This window comes from Cyprinodon tularosa, unplaced genomic scaffold (genome assembly GCF_016077235.1).
Source record: "Cyprinodon tularosa strain WSP-4 unplaced genomic scaffold, ASM1607723v1 ctg156, whole genome shotgun sequence".
NCBI lineage: Eukaryota > Metazoa > Chordata > Actinopteri > Cyprinodontiformes > Cyprinodontidae > Cyprinodon > Cyprinodon tularosa.
Window position 1 is genome coordinate 339,323 of NW_024038395.1, and position 15,269 is coordinate 354,591.

Below are 15,269 nucleotides of genomic sequence, written 5' to 3' on the forward strand. Positions count from 1 at the left end.
CATTTTTCTTGCTAGGAAACTATATAGTAAGATGTCCTATAGTGGAAACTGATGTTAAATGTATTATTTTGGCAATTTACTGCACAATTTTTGAAATCCAGGTTGTATTGGCTACTTAGTGTTCTGTTCAAGCTAAAAGTGTGCTGCACCAGATTTATGCTATTGGTTTAACCGGGTAGGTAATATACATACAAAAACATGCTGTCAAGAGTTCTACCCTTAATAATAAGCTGTAACTCTAACACCAATTTTATGATAATTGAAAAAAAAAAAATTGTAATATAAAAGTTAATTAAAATAGTGAATACATAGAATTTGGATGACAACACGTTGGCCTATTTTGTCCAGTCTAGGAGGATTCAACATAATTTTTGTGTCAAGAAAAGCTATGGAAAATGTATGTATAAATAATAATTCAAGGGAGAGAAATTAAGAACCTTAAGTCAATACAATAAAATTGTCCTTTCTATTGTCTTTGATAGTCAGAAAACACAGCAAACTTAACACACTATTACCACTGCCGAGTTTCCACATGTATTTCACCTGTGTCCTCAATTAACACTGTTTATTTTAGTTTTACTCTTTAAGGAAGTTTCAATTAGTTTAGAGTTGCTGACATTAGTTTCATGGCTGAGCGCACACGTCTGAGTGAATATGTCGATAAACAATGTCCTATAAGACTAGATCAAATTCATGATAAAAGCCGGAGGGAAAATGTTAAGCTTGAACAACCATTAAAGGCTAGCCATTCATTCCTGAATTAGCAAGCTTCTCCTGAGTAACACTTACAGAAAAGATGTCACTCACAGGTTCAGCACTGGACAGCTCCCTCTACATACAGCAGCTAAAGTTAACGTACACCTTGGACTGTTCAGCCATTTCAATTAACTACTTATATGCTCCTCATTAAGACATTGTATCTCTTCTTGGTGGCTCTTTTTTGCAGTTCCTTGCGATTACTTGTGATCTATTGTTTATTTTTGAGGAAACACCATTTCACTACAGTTGTTGTTTTTGTTTTCTTCAGTTGCCTTTGACCGATTTCTTGCAATTCACTTTAATCCAGGTTGCTTCTGATAAAGGGGCTTATACTCTGAGCAGAGAAAAAAAAATATTGTAAGCTGATCTTCCAAGATGAGTTCTTAGTTAAGATATATATGTGCCCTTAACATTTTTTTCTAAAGAAGTCCAGAGTTTGTTTGTTTTTTCCCCTTTGGTAGAGCAACTGACAAACTGTTATAATGTTTAAGTGTGACAGAGTGGGAGGCGTGATTAAAATCACCAGTTCTTTCCAAAGATGCAAAAGGCTGTTGTGTCTGTAGCTTACCAGTAACTGAACTGATGACATATACAGTGTCAGCGATTGCAGATGATGGAATGTAAACAGTTTCCAAAACAAATCTAATAACATCTTTGGGTAAATGATATGGGCAAAAACTGCTTGCCAAGTGTTCAATGTCTGGGCTGTAGGGACAAAGCTTCACTGTAACATGTCTGGAAAATTGTTATTTATTGTTCCCAAGCCCTGCCAACCCACCTCCCTTGCTTTTTCCAACCCTCCTTAAATTAATGTGTACTTATATAGTCTGGAAGCCTGGAAAAAAGGACCTGTGGCAGGGTGGGGATTTGAACCTGCAACTATCTATCATTGAAACACATAATGCTGCATTCTCAACGTCCTTTCTACGGCTGGGAGTTATTTCAACTTGTTTGTTAAAGATCTATCTTTGCCCATCATGACTGATGGAAGAGATGACTTGGGCTTGCTTGTTACTCTTCTCTTTGCTCCTTCTATCCATCCTGAATGTCCAATGAAGATATAATGGAAGTTACTGTACGTGATATCATGACTCTGTTGTTGCACCACAAGCAAAGTTTATTGATCTCATTTTAAAAGCTCTTAGTGGAAATGTTTTTGATCCAGACTAAAAAAAAACAATTTGACTTGGTCACAAACAACCCTCTCTGGTTTGTTGGGGAACTGAACTTTGTTAAAACGTGAAGGTAATATTATAGGTACTCAAATCTTAAAATATTTGACAAGCAAAAGATTTCAGTTATGAACCACTCTTAGAACCTAAAACCAATGTCCAGGAACCAAAGTTTAGGGGATAAAAAATAATGCAACAGGTAAAAACACCACAATATGATAATCACAATGAGAATGGAAATAGGGAAAATGACAAAGAAAGGGATGCAATCCTTCTCCTGGGCATGCATATACTGTATTTTTACTCTGACTCCACCCTTTCACTGAATTCCAGGATCTGACCAGGAGAAGATGTTTCTCTTTAGATCTCAATGTCCACAAATCAAGACAGAAAGAATATTTTAGTACAGATTGATGTTTAAACAATGAATCTTGGGGGATTAGCCAAGAGCAGCCAAGGATCAGCAAATGACCCATCAAGGAAAGTGGGGAAATGTTTGATGGCTACTACCGTAGTACCAACCCTGCAACCCTGATGATCACCCAATCTTTACAAAATCATGAAATAAAATTCTGCTACTGCTAGAGTTTCTTTTTTTATTCCACTACCTCATTCAAAAGCTCTAGAACAGAGTTGGGCAACTCCAGTCCTGCAATTTTTAGATGAGTCTTTTGTCCATCACACATGAAGATGATGAAGAAGTGATTAGATGATAAACAGGACTCTGGAAAATATGACTGCATACTGAAGAGGTAATTTAGGCATTTTATGCAGGTGTGTTGGACTAAGGACAAATTTAAACCTTGCAAGTTGCTTAACACTTTTTTGATTACCTGTTGTCACCCACCTACATTTTCTCTCCCCAAGGAAACAAGTGACGATCCAAATCCATAACCTTAGACCTCAGTGTAAATCATTGACATATCTATAAAGTTTAAAAATACCAAACACTTTGAACCTTCTGAAACAGTTCAGGTGCAGTTGGATCCTAAAACAACCACTTTCGGCTTGTTGTCCAGCTGATTTTAAAAATGATTGCATCAAAATAAAGTATTGTTTATAAGGCGAGGAGATATTACACACACATTCCTGAGTGTTTTAGGTTTCTCCTTGTTGCCGTACATCTGACTTTTATATATGAGTAAACAGGCTTCTGTAGGATGGGCTCACTGCTGAGGAGGTCATGGAGTCACTTCAGTCAGGTGAGTCGCAACACATAGATGTCTAAAACACGCATGGAATTGGTCTGTGAGAACCACTGCTACATGGAAATAATCAACCTATTTTATTACAGAAATTTTAAACTTTATACTTATCTTTGAATCTTTCCTCATTTTAAAGCTAAAGTGGTATGGAATTTAATATTAACATATTCTGTTCCTTCTCAATCTGATTTGGTATAACAAAGTTACCTCCAGCTATTCTATTCTAGACTGACCAGAATTTTAAGTTTAGCAAGGAAAAAGAAAAATCAGTACCGCTGCTTTAGCAAAGTACTATAGTAAGAGCAAAACGCAGAATGCTGTCGCTTACCATTATTAGATTTAGAACTAATCTAATGTCTTACACTTCATTACAAATCATCTTATCTCTCCCTCCCATCCTATATCACACTCTTGAATAATAATCCATTAGCATTAAGTTGACCTATTGCTCATGGGAAAATAATACTGATGGAGGAGCTGCTCAGGGGTATAAATGGGCCTCAGAAAAGAAAATGCTGCAGCCCAGTACTGTTTGATTTTTTTCAACTCAAAGCTAAACAGAGGTGGGGAGAGGAAAGGAAGAGACAGCTACTGCTGCAAATTAACAACATTTGTGTTAAAGCCCTTATTGCTTCTAGATTTAGTATCTCCTCTTGCATGCTTTCCCTTTGTTTCAACATGCCTCGTTTTCTTTCTAAATCCCTCTGCTCAACCATAAAAAATGCTTTTTTATGGTTGAAGTTAATCTGTGAATAAAAAATGCTTATATGTGAATAGATCATCTGATACTGTAAAAAGGACTGGACTGATGTTTGGCCAGATCTACAGCTTGGCAGCCAGCCTTGAAACCAGGGAAAACGCTTAGCAGCCTGCCTTGCCAACACTGCCAGCTAATAAATGTAATCCTTGGTAATTAGTGTTGTTACTGGACCATGCTTGACTCCCTAAATCACTGGACCTGTATCTTACAACTCACTTTGTAAATTATAAGAAAAGAAATGTTCTTTGTGCACAAATTTAATACTCAGACATTGCTTTGTGTTTTTAGCTCACATTTATGATTTTTATATCTTGTTCTAATACTTCTTCAAACAATTTTGATTAAAATGCTTTTTTTTACCTAATGTTACTTTTGCTCAGTCTTTAGCAGTGAAAAGAATTAAATATATATTTTCACCTATTTTTTTGTTTATGCCCATCTGTTTCTCATGTCTTCCTTCTCCTTTTGTTTCTTCAGAACATATTAAGTATTTCCTGCTAAAGGCCACAATTTTAAACAGTAGTTTACCAATATGATAGACATACAGACGAGCAGGGGAAACCAATTCAAAATTAATCAGCAGACTCCGAATAAAGAAAATCTACAACCAGTAAAGGTCCAGAGAATTTTTTAATTATAATCCGTTACTTTAACAGCATTTATCATTGAACTAAAATGATGTGTTGCATACATATTTGACACTGACTTTTAAAATAAAATAAAAATATATATTTAAAAAATCTAAAGTCTTCTTGAAGTAGAGAACAACACTCGTTCAGTTTGGTTTAACATATAGACAATTTCCTAAATTTAATTATTCTGTAAAACAGCTGAACTGACCGTTTGTTATTTTTTTTTCCTTTTTATGGCTTACTGAGAGCAGTGGGCTTTAGGCTGCCCTGCGAGGCTTTAAACCTGGAATGGAGACAAAGCCAATATAAAGCTCATATCAAGGAGCTCATTTTGAGCCTGGATCCATATCTATTTTTGATTATGTTCAAATCGGAAAATCCTGCTTCACAGCAGCAGGTTGAGCCAAACATACTCAAAATGTGCAGGGTCATCTTTGAGCACGCCATTTCACTTTTTTTTCACTAGTTCACCATGCTTCTTCCAGCAGTCCACACTTTCTCTGCTTTCTTTTTCTCATTTCTTCTCCTTCTTTCCAATCCCCCGGCTTGCCACAGGTTTGCCTGCTGTGTCTAAAAGTAGCAGCAGCAGCAACCCAGACTGACAGCAGCTCATTGGCTAATTTGTACCATGTGCAGTCCCAGATGCTCTGGAGGGCTTTACCATATTAACAGGAGAGGTGGCGCAAGTGAAGTTAAACACTGTCGTCGGACAATATGCGGCAATTAAGAAATGTTTTAAATCAGGTTGGGTCTGGATTAGCCAGCAGGTTGGTCTGGATCCAGACCCCGGTGCGCTAATCTGTGACCTCTGCATTAGATTATTAACATTCATGTTAGGGAATATGTAGGTTAATCAATCTGCCTGTCCTGGCTGATCCTAAATTTAATTAATTAGCTTTTCACAGATTTTCTTTTGGTCACATTGCTTTGTTCTTCAATTAAAATTTTGCAGCTCCTGAAGCCCTTCGTCTCACCCTCAGACATCTTAATCTATCCAACCTTCTTTTTTCCTAATCTTCAGTTTCAATTTCCTCTGCAGTCTCCCACATGCACTGGAGGTGATCCAAAGTGCCATCAATAAATCAAAAGGAGGAGAAAGGAGATGACACTCAGGATTTAGGTTCTTGGCTTCTATCAGTTCCTCAAAAGTGACTCAATCAAAGTGTGAAATACAATTTGACAGACTACATATGTAAAGTGTCGAGGTACCATTTTAAATACCAACATCTATTTTAAATGGTATTAGAAAAATCACCCAGAATCAAAATGATATGTAGATGAAAAATTCACACTCAAAAACATAATCTAAAGCTGGGTTTGGTCAGTCCGAAAGCAGCTGTAGTTAGCCCCACATGTTGCTGGATGGAACCATTTTAAAGTGGTTGTTTTTCTGAGATTGACATTGCATTTAAGGATGGACCACATATCTTCAATATGTTGGGGTTAGTTATTTTAAAGACAATCAGCGCTTTAAGTACTGTAGAAAAAATATATGTGCTTGTTCTCCTGATGCAACACAAACATGGAACAGAAACATCAGTCATATTTATATACAGATCTATGTATAAATAGATTTATTGTACAGAAATTTAAAATAATAACAAACGTTTTGTCATAATTATAGCAGTCATAATGATGGTAGAAGGTAAAGGAGCATAAACATCTATACTTAAAAACGGATACTTCCACACCAGAAAGCTGTCATGGAGGAAAAAATAACACCGGAAACAGGTTTGAAGAGAGATTTAAATAAAGGAAAAAGAGCTCCTAAATTTTTTGTTATACTGCTTCCTTCAAACAATATGCTTCCCACATTGATACTGTATCCGGTACCAATTCACAACAGATTCAGACAATTCAACCAGATCATCCAGTCAAATTGATTCAAAGTTTTCTATCTAAGGAAAACCAGTTGATTGCATCTACTCATTGACTCTAAGGCAATCCCTCACACTAAGCATGCTTGTAGCGACAGTGGAGAGGAAAAACTCCCTTTTAATAGGAAGAAACTTCCAGGAGAACCAGGCTCAGTGTGAGCGGCCATCTGCCGAGGCTGACTGGGGTTCAAGGAGACAGAAGCGGACATACAGAAAGAAACAGAGATACAAAAGGTAACTCTCAACCAGCTCTACTGACAGCCCCATCCAGCCAAACAGACGAGCTCCAAGCCAGATCCCATGTCAGAGGATGAAAAGAGAGCACATACAGTTATTCACAGTCAGAGACACGGGACTACACCGAAAAGTAGGACAAGCTCCAACATCTGTAAACAAAGGTTTGATGGCAGCAGCACAGCTGATATTTATATCTAGGATGGTGTCACAGCCATACAGGAACAGACCAGATGAAGCTACTATGATGAGAAAAAACAGAGATAGGATAACGTTAGAGATTGAACTAACATATTCTGCAGAATGGGAAAATAGAGATAGAATGAAGTGGAAAGATGAAAATGGGTCCCTACTGTGTGTCCTCCAACAGTCAAAGCCTATAGCAGCTATAGGCTGCTATAGGTTAAGAACTATAAGATGACTATAAGAATATGTCTGGGCAGTACAAAAACTAAAAGGATCTGCCTCCCATTCTACTTTTAGAAATTCTAGGAACATAAGGAACAATTATATATCTGATGTAAGATGGAGCTTGGCCATTTAAGGATTTATGTGTGAAAAGGAGAATTTTAAATTCTATTTTGGATCTAATAGGAGGAGAAGCTCTATTTTTATTTTTCATTAGAAAGCTGCAGCATTTTGGATCAGCTGAAGGTATGGTATGTGTGTATATACAATCTGAATTCAGGGGGATTTTTTATAACCATTTTTATAGAATTTAGTATTTAAAATTGTAAATGGTCGCTTTAAATATGTATTCTGTCAAATTGTATTTCAGACTTTGATGGAGTCACTTTTGAGGAGCTGAAAAAAGCCAAGAACCTAAATCTTGATTGCCATCTCCTGTTTTCCTCCTTTTGATTTATTGATGGAACTTTGGTTCACCTCCAGTAAATGTGGGAGACTGCAGAGGAAATTGAGACTGAAGAGAAAAAAGAAGATTGGGAAGTTTAAGATATTTGAGAGGGAGACAAAAGCCTTCTGGAGCTACAAAAAGATGGTTAAGAGAAAAGCATTGTCACTAAAAGAACATCTGTAAAAAACTAATCAATAAAATACAGGATTTTAAAGAATATAAGTAAATCATAAAACTAAATCGGGGTCTTTAATCTTCTGTCAAAAAATATATTTTTGACCGAAGGTGTAGCAGTACTGCTTCCTGACTTGAACGTCCCGTTTAGTTCTTTTGAACACTTAGGCAACAGTTTTGGCCAAAAAATATTTGACCCTTTAAAAAAAAAAAGCTTTAGGAGATAAAACTTTTACAAAATAGTATTTTTTAGGAAAGATACATATTTAGCTATCTTGTCAAAATGAATAAAAAAATGTTTAAAGGGCTCATGGTAAAAGTGACAAACCAAAACCAGCTTATGGTATCATGCTGAGGACCCGTTTAGGTGATCTTTACATGAAAGTTAAGCCCGACCAAGAAAAGCAACAAACCGCAGACAAAAAAAAAAAAAACAGTTGTAATAAGCAGAAAAACAAAATTCAAATCTATTTTTCATTGTAAGATTTTTTATTCAATTTTGAGTGTTTTTGAATAAATGAAATATAAATGTGTGGCAAGATTTTCTTTTTAACTCTGATAGCTTTTTTTTTTTATTATCGTTAAAAAAAAAAAGTTTAAAGTAAGTCTCCAAAACTTATGCAATGAACATGATATCCAAGCTAATGAAACTTCCTGGCATTACTGTACAACCCAAAATGGACTGGAAAGTTAACAAAATAAATAAATAAATAGGCTTGAAAGATCTTAGATGATATTGTAAAGGGAATGTTTCACAGCATTTATGCCAAAATTACAGCACGAAAAAAATCTAACATAAAAGTATAGAAATCCATCTTTAATGTGTTAAATCCTCTGTTATAATTAATTGTAATCCTCACTAATACACCTCACACAAATAGAACTATATGAAAATTGACTACTCATGTTAAAATAAAGCTAGTTAATTGACAAGGACTAAATATCATGCCAATATTTTCACGCACCGTTTCTCTCGAACATCAGACCAGATTTTATATCAAAGGAGTCAACCTCTCTGCTTCTCTTACCCTGTCTCGGTGTATTAACCTCCTCCCTGTCTTGCTCCTTCATCATCCATTTGGTCACTCATGGAAAGGAGAAATGGTAAAACAGGGAGATGGAAGGAGAAAGAGTGCAGAGCTGATTGATATACTATGAATAGGATAACCTGTGAGCAGCAGTAAATGCTTCTGCACTTGGTTCCTGAGCCTCCCATCACAATCTATTGAATTCCTACAATACTAATCAATAGATAGATAAGACGCTTAATCTTGAGGGAAATCCCTCTCTATGTATTTGTTTACAAACAGGTATTGACAGGGTTTTATTTTATAAATAAAGTTTTTTAACAAGATTTGAAGATAAATTCCTCCTTCTGATTTTCTGTTGGGGTACAGGGCAGGACATGGCACACAAAATCAATTTATAAGAACAGGATAAGGGGAGCTGTAAACATTTTAATATTTAAATGAGAAAAAAACAAAACACAAAATGAGAACTGTTTAACGATTTAGGTCTATGGGACCATTTTTTTTATCTATTGAAGAAAAATATGTATCATATTTTATCCACTAGGGAACCAACTTTTTATGTAGCATGTAGAAAAAAGGCAAATAAGAAATCTGGTAAAAATCAGATAGATTGACTTATAGATAGCAGACAAACAGGGTCCACAACACAGCTGATTGGAGAGTTTAGCTGGCTGCGAGGCCTAAGATCTATCCAACGCATGTATGTTGTGTTTTGAGAATGTGTTGCATCATGAGTTTCTAACATCTAAAAGCACCTGAAGGGCTGGTTATACTCCCTGCAGCAGTGTGTCGCAGTGAGCTTGACGCAGACATTTTCAATTTATGCTCAATTTTGAGCATGGTCTGCGCTATACGCTGTGGGTCTACATACGGCCGAGGCGGAGAGGAGGTGAGGGCAAGTTTGTCCGACAACGGAGGGACATGATGGCGAAAAAGAGCGGGGATCCAGGTGGAAAAAGGGTCCCAGCGTTCTTGCCTACCTCAATCTTCTAGCTGGTCCAACTTTACGAGTCGTCTTCCGCAATTGTGGTCATAAAAACAAAACAAAACAAAACAACATGGCCTCCTGTCTGCGGCACTGTCTGCGGTCACCTACAATTTGGGAGAGGTGCAGAAGAGTGTCTGCGGAGGGGGCGGGGGTGATTTTTGTTGACTGCGAAGTATAAGTCAGCCTTGAGTCTGTACAGTCCTGACAGACTAACCTGTGATCCACCTAGATCAGCAAGGATATGGACTGTAAAAGAGTCCAACACCTGGATAATGTGTTAATCCTCAACTTAGGATTGTAATGTTATGTAACCCTAACCCTAATTTTGCAATTATGACACTGCAATGGTCAGTAACCATGTTCATAAAGTCAGCTATGATATCATATATACCGTTCTGTTTGCCACATTTCTCTGTTTGTATCCAGGGGGAAATGTCTGGGCAGTACAAAATACAGCAAAAAAAGCACCCCATGCGGAATGGAGCCAAGCTGAGGACAGCGCTCAGTCTAATCTACAACCAAGATGAGTTCTAATGCTGCCCACATCTAAGAACACTGGTTAGTAAAATGCCTGACTTTAACTAAAAAGAAATTGAAAGATTTGCAGGACAAACAGAAAGAATGGCCATATTTAAGTTTATGTAGTGTCACTGCCAAAAAAATAGTGAGAGATGCACTAGTTACCAACCAATGGGCTATGTGCCCATTGTAATGAAAGACAGGAACAAAGGAACTGGCTAAAGTTCAGGAAGAAATGGAGGTCAAGCCCATTGGATTTTTTACTATTGGTTAGGGTTAGTTATTTTTTCTACCTGGTTTTATAATCAATATGTTATTGTTATAAGTTTTGAGTACTCTGCCCAGCTTTTGTGGTGAAACTGTGATGACTGGGGCTGCTTTGCTGCAACAGGATGCGGGCCATTTGCCACAATCTGTGAAATGAAGAATTCACCTTGATTCTTGAAAATCCTGAAGGGGAATTTCTGGTAATTACATATTAACTGTATGGGAACATAACTAAGGCAGGACAACAGTGACCAAAAGCACAGCAACAAGTCAACATAAAAATGGCTAAAATAACCAGAATGGAAGTTACTGAATAGTCAAAACATAATGCCTAAATTCACTTCCTTTATTGTTATGTTTTTATTAGACCTTAGAAAACTGTTTACAAACATCCACAGACACATTTAATGTGCTTAAATCAGAGAAAAAAGTCTTTCTGAAAGTTGGAATTTCAATTTTCTCCTGTAATGTGTCGATGTGCCCCTGGGCAAGGCCCCTAACCCAACGTTGCTTACTAATCTGCATCAGGTTATTAATTCTTGTGTGATAAGAGCTTCAGTGGTCAGTACGACCACAAGAGAAATTTCTAAATTCAGTCCAATTAGCAGTTTTTGCCTCCATTGGTTTCACAAACAAAATTTAGAATTGCGAGCATTTCTTTTTTTTCACTTAGTTAGGGCAGGCTCAGTTTGGATAGAAGTTTCCTTTATTATAATCATCTTACTTTAAAATGTCTTGTATACCCAGAAGAAAATGCAAAAAAATAAGTACAATCTTTAAGGTAGGACATACTTTTCAAGGTAGAATGACGATTATGCAGTCATATGCCAAATTGATAAGTTTAGAACAATAACTAAACTGCGTGGTTTACTGCCTTTTGTAGAAAAGTAATAACATCAAGCAAATGCATGATTTTGTTTTTCTGTTTGGTTGTTTATGTACACAAAAAATCTGTGTTTATTATAGTTGATAAATTATTTCCTCTTAGAATGCTAATGCCTTAACCAATGTGAGACGTCTGTTTTTGTTCAAAAGATCCATGACTAAGATTTATTTTGTGTCAAGATAAATAGCAAGAATACAAACACCCTTCATTTCTTTGGCACTTTATTCTTAAGACCCTGAAAATGTCGAAGCAGGTGGGATAAAGCCTTGAAGTAGTCAGTCCAAATCCGTTGTATTCACAAGGTAGAATTTCAGCTCTGTCTCTGTGCATCTCACCTGATCTAAGCAGCCGTCTCTCCATCAATCCCTCCTGACAGCAAGGTGATTAGAAGGAGAGAGTTAGAGTTGCTGAAAAAGCAGCTTAGCTGCAATTATCGTCTTGGAGAGAAACAAACAGTTCATCAGGGCCCTTCTCTGGGGACTTAACAACTGTTGCCAGGATATATATTCGACCAGCCGTTACCCTTGGCTACCCTTGTCTCGATGTGTCGGAGGAGGCTGGGCCTCCGTGCAAATAAAGTTTTTTTTTTCCGGATTCTTCAAAAATAGCATAAGCCATGAAAACAAATTATGACATACACTCTGCCTACGCTCGCTGATGTAAGCCAACACACATGCAGATGGCAAAAACTCCCAACTCTGGAAACGAAAAAAAAAACCTTCATAACATCCACCTGTTTCCTGAAATTCATCGTAATGTTCTGTCTCTGTTTCATGCACACATACATACACACACACACACGCCAGCACGCAAATTTGCAGAGATTTCTTTTACAAATTAACCATGAGGAGTTTTCACACTTACTAATCACACTTATTATAAGTCAACCAAAAAACTTTCAGCTGAAAAAAACGTCCTTCAGAAAGGATTTCTGGTTGTTGGAAGAACAACTTAATTTTGCACATTTCCTTTTTTAGACATAAAGAAGTTGCTATGATTAAAGTTTTACTGTGAAAAACAACAAATAAAAACCCATTAGGGGCCTGTCTTTTTAAATAAAATCTTTTGTTTTTATTCCTCACCTCTTAAGGTCTGCTGCTGTGGATTGAATATAATCTAAAACAAAGTTAATCGTTTCAATTTACCCAGCTTTTTAGACCCTATAACAAACATTTGACCTCTATTCTTGTTGGAATACATCGAGTGAATTCGAAAGAAGTTGGTTTTCTGGCACAGACCCTGATTGTGCATCATTTGCCCTTTTTCCATAAGTACCTTTCTGCTTCACTTGTCTCATGGGAGGTCTATTTTACAAGCGTGCTAAACCATGCTGAGAACTGACTGGTAGAAAAGAGCCTGACAGGGGGAGAAACTGGATTTAAATCTCAGTTGTGTCAGAAAAGGGCATGGACTGCAAACAATTTGCCAAGTCTGTGAGGGACTTAAAGGTATAGTGGAGGATTTTCTTTTTCTGGGTGGATCATCAAAATAAGAGGTCCTCCTAATTGTCGATCATTCTGGTGATGTGTTTACGTAAGGCTGTCTTTCGTACTCGTCCCCAGTTAGCTATCTTTTTCTGCACATGCGCACTTTCAGACATATGTGTGGTGAGCTACAATTTCAGTTGTTCTCAAGTTTTTCCTTCATTACTGTCTTTGTAAGCAAAGACAATATCTTTGTAAGCATTAGTGACCAATATTAGAGTTTTAATAAGCTTGAGTTTCAGAAGAGATAAGATTAGGTCTGTCCAAGAATTTTTCAGAAGCTGCGGTGGAAGAGTCTACTCGCCGAGCATGCTCCAATTCTTCCCCTGAAAAGTTTATATTTAAAGGTATATTGTGTAACAATTTCTCTTTTTTTACTGCCTGAAAGCCATGACTGCATATGTGTTATTAATGGTGTATTATTACCTCCAATAATGATGAGATACATTTTCATTAGCAAAAGAATTTTGCATTAGTTTATACATAAGTCTGGTTACTCGTTTACAAAGTGCCACGACAGCTGCCATCTTGAAAGGACAGATGCAAGCGAGGGATAAAATAGTAGTAAAGCTTGGAATATCAACACATTTCCCTTTGCTGGCAGTTTAGTGTGACTGAGAGGTAGCGGTGAAGATTATATGAAGATGCTAACACAACAACTGACAGTCTGGACTACTGTAGCTAAATGCAAGAACATTGATATGCAGCAGCAGCACAAGAGACAGTTTCACCATCCGCAAAAAAACAACAAAAAACTTCAAAGACAATTCCATCTATCCATCCATTGTCTGTCACGGTTATGCCAAGGGGGGTCATGAGGGGTGCTGGTGTCTATCTCTAGCTGTCTACTGGCGAATGGCAGGGTCCATCCTGGACAGGTCACCAGTCCATCACAGCCATTCACGCACGCACTCACACCTAAGGAGAATTTAGAGAAGCCCAATAACCTAACAGTCATGTTTTTGGACTGTGGGAGAAAGCAGGAGTACCCAGAGAGAACCCACGCATGCTCAGGGAGAACATGCAAACTCCATGCAGATTGACCTTAGGCCAGTAATCGAACCATGAACCTTCTTTCTGCAAGGCAGCAGCGCTACTCATTGTCCCACTTTCAGTAAGCCCATATGTTTTAACAAAAATGTATTCGTCAATGTAAAATGAAATATTGTTATTACTAGCTGTAAGCAGAAATAAACGTAATTTACAGAAGTAAAGCAATGAAAACGTCCATCTTAATCTATATAATGAATTTCACTTAGTAAAGACTTTTCAAATATCTTTGAATGTATTCAATAAAACTTTACTGATGTTTACTGACTCTGATATTTAGGTATGTCGCAAGCAAAAAAAAAAAAAGAAAAAGACAATACAAAGAGCATCCTATGTGTTTTAATGAAGGACACTTCAGGAAGCATGTCCTGTTCCCACTGATAGACAACAGATTTTGCGGCAGAAGGATGGCATTAAAACTCAGCGGGGGATGAAGTATGATGAAAATGTCGGACCTGAACAAGCCGGCTAAATTCTGCAATGTGTTTTATCAAGCCAGAGTGTGTAGAGTGTAGTTTTTGTGAAAATAAAAGTTCTATGTATGTGTTAGGGTCTCTGGGATTTTGCTATTTTTCGGGTGTGAGTGAGCTTCCTGTCACAAGGAGGATCTTTGCTGGTGGCTGGGCCGACCTGTGACGCTGCAAACCTAAGAACATTTGTCAATCAAGCTGGCTAGTTGTATATAAGGAGATGAAGGATCATGTCTCTTCACCCCCAATGGTATTCCAGCTAAAGACCTAAACCAGGAATATGTTTGTGTTGAAATATTGTGAATTTCTAATAATGTAGATTCTGTTATTCTTCTAGGCAATCAGTGAACATCAGCTCGTCTGCGATCTTCATGGAAAAGGTCTTACCTGTGTGTAGCAGTTCTCAGTCTTCTTAACCTTTCTACCTGCTCTCCAGCATAACATCTCTTGCAAGCTGAATCAAACCCCTACAGATCCATGCTATCTCCCCTTCATCTCTCAAGTGAGCTAATCAATTATTTGTTAGATGTCATCAACCAACTCCTTCCTGATCAAACTGTTTTCTCCCCTCAGACCAACCAGAAAGTTCCTGATTATTGTTGCTTTTGACCTAAAACGTTAAAATTCACTGCTTCTCTGCATGGTTCTGCATGTGGGTCAAAATAACTACAAACCAACATCACAATATGTGTGTAAATTCAACCTTCAGCAATCACATACATATTTTAACGTGTTAGAGTGACAAAACAAGTAGCCTAAAATGTCGCTCTACATAATGATAGCAGAAGTTGATTTCATAACAGTGAAGTTAGGTTTAACAAGATCAGATCACCTAATTGACGCGCTTTGGTGGCGCAATGTTTAGCGCACATGACCCATGTACGGAGCCCTTCGTCCTTGCTGCA

General features: G+C 37.3%; 1 protein-coding gene across 15 annotated transcripts in view; it reads right to left on the reverse strand.

The window, feature by feature from the left end:
* cacna1g (calcium channel, voltage-dependent, T type, alpha 1G subunit) overlaps positions 1-15,269 on the reverse strand; it is a 384,250-nt gene that overhangs the window by 187,604 nt on the left and 181,377 nt on the right. The window lies entirely within an intron of this gene.